A 16,148-nucleotide genomic window follows, 5' to 3' on the forward strand; every position below is an offset into this window, starting at 1 on the left:
AAATGAGACAAAAAAAGCACAAAACGACAAAAACGGTACCCAAAAAATGAATAAAGCAAAACACAAGATGACAAAAATCCGACAAAAAGGAAACAACAAAAACTTGAGACCAGCGACAAAGGTCAGACAAAAAAACAACAAAACGAGACAAAATATTACAAAAAAGAAATGCAAAACGACAAACGTGAGAAACAAAATGACACAAATGACACGAAACTAAACTAAAAAAAATCAAAATCTGAAAAAAGCGCCAACAAACGACAAAAACGAGACAAATCATTAGAAAAATGAGACACAAAATGACAAAAGAACAATGAGCAATCTACCGTTTTCCTTTATGATCAAAACAACTTGTCATAGTCTAGAAATTATTTTAAATTTGTAGTTTTACAAGTTTACAAATTGCAGTTAATGTCTTCTCTGTAATTTTTACTCTTTGAGGGCCGGATTGGACCCTCTGGAGGACCGGTTTTGGCCTACGGGCCTCATGTTGGACACTCCTGGTTTACAGGCTAAGGACCGAATCCATCCTCCTAATGACCCGCTGAGCGAGAGAGCAAGTAATAAGAAAAATGCCTGGACTCCAAAACACAATCTGATTTAGTCAAGGAAGCGCTTTGATTTGGCTCTTTATCAGCTCAAAATGTGTGTAGTGTCTGCTCCAGTAGACTAATAGTACAGCAGAGAAAACGGTTCAGTAAGTGCACAAGTACAGCAACCTGCAGAATCAATATAGAACTACAATAATGCTTTGAGAAAGGCCTCAAAAGACTGTTTTAGTTATCATCAAAATATATATTTTCTGCTGCTGCTCAATATTGCCGAGAATATACAACCATCTGCAGGAAGCTACACCAGCAGTATGTCTTGGGAGAATCCCAGCATGCACTTTGTGCCAGTTCATCTCATAAACAAAGGAATGCATTCATATCTATGGGAAGCAGTGGTTTTCTAAAGCTTGTTTTCATTCTCTATACACCGCTTTATCCTCACTAGGGTCATGGGGGGTGCTGGAGTCTATCCCAGCTGACTCTGGTGAAGGCAGGGGACACCCTGGACAGGTCACCAGTCTGTCACAGGGCTACATATACAGACACACAATCACACTCACATTCACACCTACGGACAATTTAGAGTACTCAATTAACCTCAGCATGTTTTTGGACTGTGGGAGGAAGCCGGAGTACCCGGAGAAAACCCACACATGCACAGGGAGAACATGCAAACTTCATGCAGAAAGATCCCAGGCCAGGATTTGAACCGGGGATCTTCTTGCTGCAAGGCAAAAGTGCTAACCACTACCCCACTGTGCAGCCCAGATTTGGATCATTTTTGTGTTAATTTGTTTTGCACAATTGGACTGACAGACCAAACATTTTCCTCTGCCGTATCCAGTCACCAAATACAAGACAACCCTCAGTTATATTCAACTAATATTGTATCCTGTATAAAAAGACTTGCTTAAATCTTAAAGCAGATACAGGGAACTGTGCTCAAGCAAACAGATTTTTGCTAAATTTGATGAGGACCTCTGGTGACAGTGGGAATTGTGATTCTAATGTGATGGCATGAGAAGCACGACTGTTTTAATGTGGTGTAGAAATTCATAAAGAGGCTGTCAGGGTAGATGGTCGGGTCAACAAAACGCAGTTTGACACTTCAGACCAGTTGTTTTATCGTCCGACACACTGCGATCTTTTCCACAGCTACCCAAACCTGAAGCAACTGCACTGAACACGCTCCTCTAGTCGTCTATGAGATTCTCACCCATAAAAATCGCAAACAGTGTTAAGAGTAATGCCGTGCTGTGGTCTTTTTAACCTGCTCTTGTTTTTTTTTTCCTTCCGTAGGCGGAGCCCCTGAAGAAACCTCCCTGTTGTCATTCAGAGCCAGAGCCAAGAATCAACTCCTTTCCGGATGGACACTGGCGAACCACCAGCATTGTTTTTCAGAGAACAGAAGAGAGAAAAATATATTTAAGATTGATACAGCACAGTTTTACCTCCCGCCATCTTGCTCCGATCCAGTCATAGAGAAACACTTCTGCTTTCTACCTCCTAGAGAAATAGAAAAGGAAGAAAATAGCGACTTATTATCCGTTATCACCTCCTTCTTTTTCTTCTCTACGTACGTGCAGCATTTTTCCATTTTACCTCAGGGATTTTCTCCCACTGCCTACCTCCTCCACCGAAACAGCCAACTGACTGCAAAAAAAAAAAGAAGAAACGCACCCGTGACATCTCACTGTTGTTACCGTGACAACCTGTATTGCCTCTCAAGCTCTCCTTTCTGCAGCCGTGACGACCAGCAATGACCTTGGACCTCATACCACCTGCCAGCTCTGCCCTGCTCCCTGCCTAAATTGTACTGACCCCGGACCTGGAGGCTAGTTGTTACCGGAAGCAACGAGGGCAGCAGCTCCACTCGAACAATCGCCTAACCCTTCTGTGCAGCATACCTGGCAGGCAACTATATACCTCAGCAAACACAGCTTCTACATAGACGCTCTGTCAAGTAAATAGAAGGGAACTGCAACAGCATTCACTTTTCTGGTGCTTTAATCTGCCCAGCAGGTACCACGTGCTCAGTAGTCTGGTGCTTCAATCTACCCAGCAGACGACTCACTCTGGCATCTTCCACTCGCCTCAGAGGCAAGAATATAGCCAGGGAAGCCTCCAGAGAAGCAAGGCGAGAGACTCAGGAGTACCGCCTGTCAGGAAACTTTGCTTCATTCTCTCAGCAGGAAAGTCACATCACACACGAGCCTCGCCGTCCAAGCGGTAGCATAAATCAGCAGATTGCCCACGGGGGCCTGCAGAAGTTCCCCCTTTACCGTGAGTTTACTCTTCACCTCGTGGAGCCTCCAGAGTAGGGAAGCTATCCGAGGAGCCGGAGAAGTTCTTGGGAGCCTCGCCGGCTTTTTCCTACTCTGCTGGCAGGACACAAAGGATAAAGAAGTAAACACTGAGAAGATCCATATTGTGCAGCGGCGAAGAGCAAAGGAGGGACAGATTCAGAACAAGTCAAGAAGAATGCAATGGTGAGTTCCTTTTCCTTAAGTTCATAAGCTTGCTGCCTTCTCCTCAGTGTCACAGGTCATGCAGATAACTCACATCCACTTGTTTTTTTCCATCAGTTTCATCTATTGAATAACAGGAATATTTTTAGTTTTCATTTTCTTATCATTTCGTTTCTTTACATCACTGACTGACATTTAAATGGCATTTCTGCCTTATTACATGATACAGACTGGAGACAGACGGGAGATTAAGGAGAGATGGAAGGACCGCTGTGCAGTAAAGGTCATTAACTGAATTTGAACTCTTCCTTAATAACATACAGTCAAAAGAAAAGTGGCTGAAAATACGGAACAGCACCAAAGTTCAATGCTCGAAGAAACCCAGAGTATATTTGACTTTATCAATCAAAAGTTCAGACTTCTGTGATGTGATTGGTCATCAAAATGACGGCTATTATATAAAATATCATACCTCACACTCACGACTATACGTCTTGAATATTTTATCTCGGGCTGTATTCACTGTCTATAGATGTGAAAAAGCTCCAAAAAGTGCTGTGAGGTTTTAAATGTCAAATGACAGATTTCCTAGCTGTCAGCCTGTCCATCCTTCTGGCACACACTGCAGGTTCCTAACACGGATATTACATGTATTAACATGTTGAGTCTTGTGGTGAAATGTGGTAGATTGAAGATCCCCGCAGGATGGAATAGAAAAACTCTCACCTTTTATCTACTTGCTGCATCTCTCAAACAGCTGCAAAACTAAAAACTTCAGCTACGGGGATACTTTATTTTTATTTGACCCGGAGAAATCCTGTTGAGATTAAGAACCTCTTTTTCAAGGCCAAGATAGGCAGCAGCAAACACGAAATACCGTTATGAAATTACACAGTTTAACACAATTAAAATACGAATAAAAAACAAGCCCAAGAAAATGTACATAAATTTACAAGCAAGCTATGAAAAACAAGCGCTTGTTGTGAAAACGACCTCAAGAACTCGCAGTTTAGATTTGACAGCACTCAATGAGACTAACTCGGTTAATTTCCAGTCTTTCTTCAACGTCTTCCAGGCAGAAGGTGCAGAGCAAACAAAAGCCTTTTTACCCAGTTCAGTAAGAATATATGGAACCGAAAGCAACAAATGGTCTTGTGAACATCTAGAATGAAGATCAGAACTGTTCTGTAGGTGGGCTGTAGTCCAAGTATTGCCTTGTGTGTGAAAGTAAACCAATGATGGACCCTTCTGGTGGCTAAAGCTGTCCTTCCCACATGAAAGTAGAACTCACAGTGGTATGTCGACACTTTACAGTTTGTAATAAACCTCTAAGAAGCAGTAAACAGTGTCAACCATTCGAAGACATGGAGCAGAAGCAAGTGTTAGTACAGATCAGCAAATGTTAGTGAGTAATGGCTGCTGAAGATCCCGGCGTTTGCTTCGTCACTGCGAGCACGCCGGCATTAGTACTTCACCCAGAGCACTGATGTTCCTGTCAGACCAGCTAGCAGGGCTGCCCGCTCCGAGGCCTTGGACAAGTCTACCAGCGCATATGCATTGAGCTACGCACCACTGATTTCACATCTCGCTACTCTCTGGCGTGCGTCACCTGAAAAGGCGTGAAACACTAACACAAGCTGCCGTCTGTGGGTAACTGTGGCATGAAACCACAAGAGAAAGCTGAACTTCTAGGTTGAGTTCTGCTCAAAGTGATCACGCTTCCGTAAAGAACTTTGTCAAGTCTTCGTCCTTCCTCTGTGTGTGATTCAAAGGTGTCAAAACAGGAGACACCATTATCGGGTGTCTCAGTGCGGTGTTGGGAAGCCACATGCTGCCAGAAGAGCTTCAGTGCTTCTTGGTATTGAGTCTCCAAGTCTCTAGAGAGTTACTGGAGGGATGAACGCCTTTCTTTCAAAAGATATTTGTATATTTTGGTGCTTTGATGATGAAAAAACTGTCAGTATGGTTTAGATTCTGCAACTGTAAAGACCACAACATAAGATTCACATCAAACCATTCAATGACCTCTGATGCCCGTGGATGGGAGCGTTGTCTCTCTGAAAGAAAGCACCAGGATGGAAATGTTTCATCTAAGGAAAGCAAAATGTCTCCCACAGCATCACAGAGCTGTAGGATCCCCTGGCTGTAGGGGTCAACGGGTTCAGGTTTTTCCTTTAATTTGTCACGTCTCTAGATTGCATCTGTTGTCTTTTCTGCTCAGTTTCTTCTGTGCAAGCAGCACAACTTTACATATTTTAGACCCTCCAGAAAAACGCGATTATGCGATCGCATGAATTCCCGCATTAATCACCAAAATGCCGCTGATTATGCGGGGGTCAATTATTTCCCAAAAGGCCGCATAATCCCCGCAAAATAACGCATAATTCCCACAAGAATCTCACATTCCCATGGAAAAAAGAGAAATATGCAGGTCCCGCTTGATTTCACAATTCCCGCATAAAATGAGAAAACTATAACCGATATAAATGGAGTTGTGAGTTTTTATGTGACGCCCGGCCTGACATCATCAGTTCATTCACACACACACTAGAAGCACGAGCTGATGCGGCGCTCGGAGACAAAAAACAAGAACGGCGAATGCTCAAAGATCACATTTACCTACGAATATTTCAGCCAGAGACCGGGCAAAACAGTACCCAGATTTACTGCACCAAAGTGGGGGAAACTTTTTTGCACCCCGTGCAACATCGTTCTGGAGCACCGAAGAAAATCAACCGTGTTGCAGCACTTCCGAAGCGAGGAAAAACGGAAGTGAAAAGTATAGCCTAGTAACAGGATGTAGGAGAAGAATCACCTTTTTTTCCCAGTTCTTACATATTTCGCATCTTTTTGCATATTTCACAACTATTCACATACTTTGCAACTTTCCACAATTTCCCCGCATAAAATGGCACAAAAACCTCGCATATTTATTCACATAATCAAGGATTTTAGCCCGCATTTTTCTGGAGGGTCTAATATTTCTCCACAGACGGCATGTTTGTTGATGACCGTTGCCTTGGAAACACCCTGATTGGCTGGTGTGTCTCCTTTAGACAGAGACTGATCACTTACACTGATGTGTAAAAGCAGCCATTGAGGATAATCATCAGGGCAGCGACGGTAGCAGCTTCAATAAGAGATGATACCAAGGTCTGCCACTGAACTCTTTGTGACTTTATGTTATTATACCTGCTGCAACTGTCGGTCTGTGCATCTTAACGTTTACTTTAAATCGCTCCTGTGTCCCATTGCGTCGTTTTCAGGGCTGCAGACTGTGAAGCGGTGGAGACTTTGTGTGTGAATTAGGCCTGATGGATGAAGTGTCTGAGTGATCAGGCTTTCAAACAGTCGGCTGGATTTCTGTCAGAAATTTTGGCCGGCTAACTTGCTGTTGGAACTTTGCCACCGTCCGATTTCACACATGGCTGCTGTTGAAAGATCTACTGTAAACAGTTTATTTTAAGATTACTGGGGTGTTATTTTACACGTTGTGGCTAAGACTGCAGACCTGACTGTAGCTGTTGTGATTTATTACAACTACATTACAACTTCCAGATCACAGAATGTCCACAAAGGAACACGACATTTAGTCACAGGTATCTGGAACTGAATGATATATTTTACTTCATGATCAAAATGACAAAAGTCAAACAAAAATAAGACAAAATATTACAAAAATGACACACAAAAGAACAATGATTTATGATGAAAACTACAAAAAAGACATAAAAACAAGAAAAAATCTTATAAAAATGAGACTCAAAATGGCAAAGACTTGAAACAAACACAAAAAGACAAAAAAGCAAGAAAAAACAACAAAAACGAAACAAAATATTACAAAATGACAAAAGAACAATGATTTTTTAAAACAAAACTACAAAAAAAGACAAAAAGAAGACAAATATTACAAAAATGATACACAAAGCAGTGAATAAAGCAATAAAAAGTGGAAAAAATATGAAAAAACCCACAAGCGAGACAAAAAGGAAACACAAAATGACAAAAACAGAAGACAAACGACAAAAGCCAAAGAAATGACAAAATATTACAAAAATGCGGCACAAACAACAGAAGAACAATAAGCAACCTGGTATTTTTTTATGATCCAAACTACTTGTCGTGGTCTAGAAAAGATTTTAAATTTTATAGTTTTACTAATTTACCATCTGCAGTTAATGTCTTCTCTGTAACTTTTACACTTTGAGGGCCGGATTGGACCCTCTGGAGGACCACTTTTGGTCAGCGGGCCGCATGTTTGACACCCCTGATATACATCATCTGTATCTTCCAGCCTCCAGCAGCTCCATTTTCTCCTTTTACTTTCCTTTATGTTCATAGTCGAGTAGCACAGAGCAAACTTTGTTCACATTTGCAGAGGATGCAGCCGCACTGACACCAGACCTTCATTATATTTAAGTGTGAGCTCGGTGTCTTCACGGGTCGTCTGCACAGTGTCAGCGCAGTAGCCGTGTTCTGGCCGTGCAGAAAGGCCAATTAAAATGTGTAGCATGAGTTAACACAACCTACAAGTCTCTTCAAAAGCTTTAGTCTCGTTGAGTTTTACTTCTTTAGCTGCTTTATGAGATGTTTTTTTTCTGTGGGATTCAGCAATAGAAACACACCTCAGTTGCATATAAATTTATTAACTTGTGCTTTCTAAGCTGCTGTCGTATGAAACAGAAGCTGGGAATATTTATCCGCCCATCATTTAGGGAACCCTTTTCAAATGTGATCAGATAAGCCGAAGCAGGACATTTTCTCACGCGTTGGGAAAGAGACGTTTCAGCCGTCAGTGTGACAAGAACATCAGGACTCCCCAGGAGGAAATCAAAGCTCCATGGCCTAGATTCATCTGAGCATTGTAATCTACGTTCATTTTCTTTAAATGTGGAGCGGCTTTACTGAGACGTAAGGCGATTGTTGAGATACGTGTGTGGAGATAATGCACGGCCCTCCTCCTGCATGCTTACCGTGCTCCTTGAAACGGGCTGATGTGGGCACATCTTCTGTTTAAGTGGGAAAATGGAGAGATTACAAAGAGAGGCTGATTGGAGGTGGAATGTGGAGAATGGGGAAGAGAGAGAAAATGACGTGGGAGGGGAGGATGTGGAGAGAGACAAAGATGGATGAGACTCCACCAGAAACAATATTTCACGTCCGGGCCTCACCTCAGACTCCCCCTGTCCTCTGCCTCCACCCTCCCTCGCTCACGTATCCGTCCTCCATCATTGGTAGTCTCCTCACATCTTAGCGCCATAGCTTGTTCCCGCCCGCTGCTTCGTGCCGCCATGGCAACTGCTTCGCGTTGCCACGGCAACACACGGCCCTCTCCTCCCACCACCTGTGGCTCGGCGTGATGTATAGAGCGCGGAGTCGACCAATTAGCTCACCGGCTTGTTTGTGTGTCCGCTCCTGCGTGCGGCTTTCGTGTTCAGGAAGCGCAGACCCGCTCGGACCAATCAGACGGCTCGTGTGCGCGCGAGGTCACGTTTATCGCTAAGTGGCCCGCTTATTCTGCTGCTGCAGAGGCACACGGGGCCGACGGAGGCTGGACGGGATCTCATTATCGAGTTTTGTGTGTGTGTGTGAACAGAAACATGAAAGTGGAGCACCGAATGAGTCATCCGTGTGCTCTCCGAGACTCCGGCTGCAATCATGCTGAGTGTGTGCGTGTCTAACTGGGATGTGTGGACATGTATGTATGTGCCGATGCCAGAGACAAACCTGCCCACTGGGGAGAATCAAAAGCACTCGGCCCACAGAAGTCTTTTTTGAAATGCGTGAAGCATATAATTGGCCGGAGTTGTGTGTTCCAGTTGGAGTTGTTGTTCAGTTTGGGCAGTGTAGGGATGTCACCGTGTTAAATATAACTGTTCACTGTCACTTTGCCGTTGCAGTAATTTAATATTTCACACATGGGTTGTTTAACCCTCCTGTTGTCCTCACTTACGGGCACCAAAAATATTGTTTTCTTGTTTGAAAAAAATCCAAAAATTCAGCAAAAAAATTCCCCAAATTTCTGAAAATTTGCAAAAACTTCAGGAAGAAAATTCCAAGAATTCTTTTAAAGTTTCCCTTAAAAGTTTTATTTTTAAAAATCCTCCAAATTTGGCAAGAAAATTCTTGTAAATATTTTCAAAAAATGAGTAAAAATCTTCCAAAAAAATCCTAAAAATATCTAAAGTGATTACATATGAAGAGTTCATTTGCAAAAACAGATAACTCCGTTTTGATAAATTTTCAGAAAACTTTTTTTTTATTGTTTATTTGAGATATCAATCAAACTGAAGTTGAGTGGATTTGACTCAGTAGAAAAATACATGAGAAAATAGAGAAAAAAATAATTATTACTGTTATTATCTCAAGTAAACAATAAAAAAATGAGTTTTCTGAAAATAAAATTACCTGTTTTTGCAAATGAATTCTTCATATATATCAGTAAAACGTCTGATATTGTCTTTAAGAACATTCACAAAAAAATCAACCAAAATTCAGCGAATTTCACTGGATTTTGGTTGATTTTTAGTGAACTTCAGAGGCAGGTAGATTTAGTTTTATTCTCATAGCGCCAAGCTAGCTTTAACTTCATGCTACGCTAAGCTACTTAGCTTCATCTTTTTAGCAAAAAAAACAAAGTAGTGGCATCAGTGTTATCATCTGAGATCAAAATTAAGTATAAACTACTCCTGTAACACACAAATACCAGATGGAATTCACTGAAATAATACACTATTCACCAATCAGTGCGTTTATTTAATTAGACTCAAGCAGCCAATAAACCGTGTTAGCCGGCTGAAGTGTATGCAGCAGCACGTACAAGGTCAAATCGAGGAAGAAAAAATACCGCTTCTTAAAAGTTTAATTGGTCGTTGCACAAAAGGCCATTTGGAGTGTTTTTCATTCGCACTTCGTCGCCTCTTCCTGCCTCCTCACTCTCACCTCTTGACCAGAACGTCACTGCTGAAACACGCGTGATGTCGCTTCTGCTCTAAAAACGTGCCTTTTTTATTTTTTTATTTCTGCCATGTGGTTCTTTGCAAAAAGAAAGCGTGGGCAGGTGTTATGTGTTGCATCGCTGCAAACAACAGCTGTGTTTGTGTGCAGAGTGTTTCTGCCGTCAAACACAGAGCTATGTTGAAAGCAAAAAACTAAACTTGGAGTGTGCACAGTGGTTCCTTCTTTTCGCACAGCACTGATACTGTAACATGCATTAGTGTAAATATGTAATTCAGTCATTTTAAGACTGTTTTTTCTCTAATTTTACATTTACTAATAAGTGAGACTGTAACCCAGCAGTCATAGTCAATGAAAAGATGTCGAAATATTGAAATATATGATTATACACACTGAGGCGTAGGTGAAATTCATTTTTTAACTGTCCAGTCGTCCAATATATTCCCCATGATCCCATTATCTGTGCATCTTTATGATGAGTACTGATCTCTTTACTGGAATAATTTGACTGCCATGTATCATACGAAAACCTGATAATATCATCATCTTGGAGCTTCAAATCAGTATAGATTCAGTGTGTTTTTCTTCTGTGTGGCCAAGTCTCCAGCTCCTCTCCTGCGTGTCTTTATCAGCCTCCAGCTGCTTGCATGAGGATTGTCGGCGTTGAGAATTTTTCCAGCCCCTGTCGCAAAATCCTCATCGATTTCTCCGACTCTGCTGCCCCTGGATCGAGTCAGAGGGCGGCCTGCTGTGGACAGATTTACAGCGGTGCAAGCTGTACTCTCCACCTCTGAAGTATTGATTGATACAAACTCCAAGAAATGTTCAGTGTCTTGGAAATGTTCCCGTTTCTTTCCCCTGATTTGTAGCCTAGCCGCGCTAGACAACCCACGGCAACGAATTTAATTCTCTGCCAGGGTGGGTCTAGTTACCCTCCATAAGGCTCGAGGTTGGATTCTCCTAAAACTGGCCGGACCAATCACCATGAAGTGTAGAGTCAGAAGGCGGGCGTAACTAAGTGACGACAGAGGCGCGACGATTCTGACAGAAACAACCGGCGCACAATAAACAGTTATCTTTCGACTCGGCTTTGGCCACAGCCCTTAAAGATTTGAAGCTAAAATTCAACTTGAAAGATAAACAAAGGACGGCACTGAAGTGTTTCATTGAGAAGAAAGACGTATTTGGACTTATGCCGACGGGATATGGCAAATCCTTAATATACCAGTTGGCTCCGCTGGTTGGGAAGCTAATGGGACTTAGCCACAATCCGCTGCCGCTCTAGGAACTACGTCAGCCTATTCGTTGCATTGATTGGTTGTATACCTACCCAATTGCTGCAGAGGGATTTGATAGACAACCTTTTAGCCCAACTCCCTCCCTGTCGAGCTTCCCTAGACCCTTGTGCCTTCAGAAACATGGGTCTAGCGTGGCTAGGCTACCTGATTTGAGCTTTTCTGTCAGATTTACGTGTCAACTGTTGGAACTTCCAGATAGAACTCAGGTGTTCTTAAACTGCAGTTAATTGAAACTTCCTCTAATAGAGACCCTCATTCATCTAAATATAGCTTCTAAAGTCACGTCATTTAGTCTTCTGTGCAGAATAGTCAGGGTTGATTGTTTGGTGATGTGGTGACTGCAACTTCTAACTCACAAGCCTGGTTAATTGGTAGGCTGTTTTGTTTGCTTTTTCCAAAGCTGAATTGTATTTGCAGCAGTTTTGCAGATTAATTCCCCTTGCAGATCCTCGACTCGCAGCGGTCAGATGGGAATACACTGACTTGAAAATTCACAGTTTAAACCAGGGTTTTGAAACCAACTGATTATGCAAATCCGTCCCGTGAAAAGCGGCGAATATTTATGCAAACTGAAAATACTCATGCAGCATGTATGTAATTAATTTGTGTAATTAGTTGAAATCACTTGTGGAGATCTCACTCTGACGTCTTTTCTGTTGATCTGCAAAGCTACATTAACTCTGCTTTGATTCAATGTTGTAAAGCAATCTAATCTAAAAGCTTCCAAGGGAGGCGAACACTTTTTATAGAAACATTTCGTATACCATCCGCTGTTTTGCACATAAATGATACTCATTAATTCAGAGCTGTGAGATTTACAAAAACAATGACTGGTCGGGGGTCTCCAAAAATGTCTGGCTTCAAAGCAAATGAGAACAACAAGAGAAGATGGGAAACAAAAGTGCAGCGGATAACGTAAACAACGGAAATAGAAGCAGGACAGTGCAATCATCCGTCCTGTTTTGATGGAAATGATTATTCCCCAACTGCAGCAGAGGACAAGAAAAACAACAGTGAGGATGTTTGTTTTCTCAGTTGTGCACAGAACACTGTGGACACTTTTCTATCGACTGTTAGAGTACTCCCAGTGCTGATCAGTGTGTCCATGAAAGCTCCACAGTCACTGACAACAGCTTGACTGATAGGAGCCAATCAATACCGCTGAGATGGGCCTGATGTGTTGCTGCCAGCCATACATTCTAATCCGATAATGAACGATGAATCCTTGTTAGTCTTTTAATAATCCCTGAGTGGGACACCTGCTGCACAGACTGCAGGATGCATGAAGTCACTGCAGGAATGCAAAGCACAGAACACAAGAACGATGCAGTTTTATTGCTGTGACGAATTTACTGCCCCGACTCCTGGAGCACCGCGGGGTGGAGGTCGTTGTCTTTAATCACAGCTAGGTGTAGTGCCATCTCTTTTCCCCAAATATCTAATATCTGGTGGGAGATAAGGCGAGAGGAAATTGAATTTTTTTCCCCCCGTGAGAGTTGTGGAATTGGAAGACTTTGGGGAGGTCACAAAATGCAGTGAAGTTAAAAAAATCACTTGTTTTACACAAAAAATATCAGCGCCTGAACAAAGTGTTTTTCAGCTCTCTTTGTAGAACCAATGCTGCTTGTCTGTTTTTTTTTCTCCTCTGCTGAGAAACAAGAAGAAAATAAAGAAGTATACAGTGATACTAAATCTAATAACTAGTTAAAACATGACTGGGCAATATGGTTGAAACAGTAAAATGGTTTATTTCAGTTGATGTAGCTGATAATTATTGATCATTTTTAACAAAGCTTATGTTAAATGAGAAAAAAATGGGAACAAAAAGCTTTACGTAGATTTGAACCACTTTAGGCGATTTATGTTAACAGCAATTAAAAACACAACTACATGTACAAAAATTCCCAAACACCGTTCTCAGAGCAGTCCACCGGGAGTGTGCCACCTGGTCACCTGGGGGGGAGGTGTTGGGAGGTCATGGATGTTTTGAGAGTGTGGAGCTTGGCTCGTGAGGGTATAAATGCTGGCCCACCACCAGGAGGACAGACCCGGGAGGTCACTGCAATGATCTTCCACCACCAGCACCCACAGTAAAATTGAAGATGGTGCTGCAACCACCTTCCTGAATATTTGGTGTTTTGGGATGGAATAAGCCCCATGAAAAGAGTGATGTATGCCCATCTGTTTTTAAATGACAAGAAAACCTCTAAGTGGTCCATCTGCTTCTTATACTGCTTGTCTGTACATGATACGATCCGTCTCTTCCAATCCTCCTGTGGAGATGCTCAGGTTTTTATCCATCCTTTCAGAGCTGATTAGTCAGTCTGCTGGCTGATGATTCCTGCTGCATGTCATGAATGATTCACCTGTGATAAAAATTTCATGACACCTGCGTAATAACTGTAACTGAAAGACGGGCAGGTGATCAGTAGACACACGGCAGAATATAAAATACGACGTGTTTGGATGTACACATTCAAGGTAACATCGTGTATGACAACATTAAGGAAGTGACACTTAACAAAACAGAACGTTCAGCACAGCTCCATTTCCAGGCTTTTTGCACATTTTCAAAGAGTCTCAATGAGGTAAAATTGACCAAGTCATCGTAGATGTCTGGACACTGCCGGTGTGGAACATTGTACATCCGACTGTTTCAATATGAAAGCACCCAGAGAGCATTATGAGAGCATTATACGGGTCAGTATGTGTAATCTTTGAAGTTTTGCAATGTACCGTTCAAGTGTGCAGTGCACTCTCACCGCCTGAAGTCCAAACTCAAACCAGCACCGGCGGGCATCATGACTTCTTGTCTCCTACGGTCTTTTCAGCTGCAAAAGATGCAGAATAGAAGGAAAAAAAAAAGCCTTCTGATAGCAGTTTTGGAAGTGAGTTTTGAACTTTGGAAAGCAGTGACACCTTTGTCTGAGTTTGATGTCTGGTAGCATCAGTATACCTGCTAATGACTACAGGGAGCAGGATGGAGTGGAGTTCTAAGGGAGATCGAGGAGATAGGAGAGGAAAGAGGTTTAAATTTAATAAAAGGATCTTGAAGATAATCTGTTGTGATGCAGGGAGCCGGTGTAGTTGAATCAGCAGGGGCGTGGCGTGTTCAGACGAACATGTGATGATCCAGGCTGCAGAGTTCTGGAGGATCTGAAGTCGGTGACCGAGTTTGTTGAGGATTCCTGCCAGGATGGTGTTGCAGTAGTCAGTGTAGCCATAGCATTTACTGTTGTGTTAAAGCAGGGCACAGTCTGGAGCGACCCGATGGCTAAATGGTGAGGACATGGGCGATGGTTAATATATGACAGCAATGCTCAGAAATAAATCATTTTAAAAATATCAATGGAGGAGTCACTCTTGACATGTTTTGTGGGTGGAAAACGACAATCCAGGTGACATTGCTCATATGATTTGAGAAAGTGGAAGCAGAAAATGCAGCATTGGTTGCTTTAGAAGTAGCATTTGGATAACACTTGGTAGAAAGCTGGGTAGCTAAACACATCTGGAGCTTACTAAAATACCAACTGGTCTTGGACAGAACTGGTGCTGTGGGTCTCCTCTTCTGCGGCATCATGTCTTTTCCAATTTATTATGTATTTTATTAATTTAGTGGTTGGTAGGATTTAATCTGATGAACTTCTGTTGTGGGGTTTCTTTCAGGCGTACTCTGGGATTCATTTTAATTGCTGAAACCATCAAGCAGAATGCAGGCAAAGCTTTTACCGCCACATTTCCACACGTCCTCCCCACTCTGCAATAACACACCTCGAGTGAAACATTAGCAAAGTGACTCTTTAATGATTCCAGCGGGAAATGACGCCATTGGAGCAGCAGGTACAGGAAGACACTGCATCTGAAATACATCATCCAGAAAAGGAAACAAGTGGAAATTAAAAGACGACGTACGAAAAAGAACCTATAAAAAGAAAACTTGTTGTTTTGGGTTGAGGCATTTTTATGAGCTAACAGATGTTCCCAGTTTACAATCTATGAATCTGCAGGGCGGTACGCAGGGTGTGCAAATGGGATGAGAAAATAAGTCGAAATGATTTACGGCGTTGGGAGGCGGTATGGAAATACGTGTGGATTTAGCTCATGAATTTTGATGCACAAAAAGTAATTACAGCAAAAAGTAAAGCAGTTTCCCTCCTTTTGAAAGCCGGCTCATGCATACGGACTTCAGAGCTCTGTTTTTTTTTCTGCGTTTCATAAAAATTTCATTGAACAGCACACAAGTGAAGTCATAATGAATGCACTCGCTGGTCTCTGCAGCCTGCTAACTGCACATATTCAGAGAAAAGCAGCTCTACACCCGTGGTGAGGGATGTTTTCCTCGTAAGGTCAAGAGTGGCCGCCTCCTGCAGTTAAGCCGTTTGTTTACACCCTCGCACTTAATGCAGAGAGCCCTCCACAGCTGCAAGCGTGACTTCATGTGAGCTGACCCTTCATGGTGAAGGGCTGCCGGGGAGGGAGCTGCACAGGCACCACTGGTTTTATCAAGTCCTTTCTCACTCCCTTCTCTGCATTCAAGCGTGTGATGAGTGGTTTCAAGAACGCAGCGGGAAATGTCGGTGTAACGTCCAATTTGGAGCTCGGGTTCTGTCATTTTCAACAGGTTTCCTGATGTTTCGTGTCCTTTTGTATGTAATTACACATATTTTCCTCTGCGCCAGGCGTGTCAAGCTCATTTTAGTTCAGGGGCCACATTCAATCAAATTTGATCTCCAGTGACCAGTAAAACCACAGCATAATAACCGTTAAATAACCACAGCTCCTAGTGTTTCCTTTGTTTTAGTGCAATAAAGTGCATTCTGAAAATGTTCACATTTAAGGAATTATCTTTCTACAAGGCATCGTGAACAACCTGA

At 42.4% G+C, this 16,148-nt stretch overlaps 1 protein-coding gene across 3 annotated transcripts in view; it reads left to right on the plus strand.

Annotated features, from left to right (window-relative positions):
• LOC110955462 (thyroid hormone receptor alpha) overlaps window positions 1-16,148 on the plus strand; it is a 135,448-nt gene that overhangs the window by 53,509 nt on the left and 65,791 nt on the right. For all 3 annotated transcript variants that reach the window (XM_051940988.1, XM_022200467.2, XM_022200468.2), the window contains exon 3: window positions 1,851-3,040. The gene's annotated coding sequence lies outside the window, so the exon portion shown is untranslated. The remainder of the gene's footprint in view (window positions 1-1,850; window positions 3,041-16,148) is intronic.

This window comes from Acanthochromis polyacanthus, chromosome 21 (assembly GCF_021347895.1).
Source record: "Acanthochromis polyacanthus isolate Apoly-LR-REF ecotype Palm Island chromosome 21, KAUST_Apoly_ChrSc, whole genome shotgun sequence".
Taxonomy (NCBI): domain Eukaryota; kingdom Metazoa; phylum Chordata; class Actinopteri; family Pomacentridae; genus Acanthochromis; species Acanthochromis polyacanthus.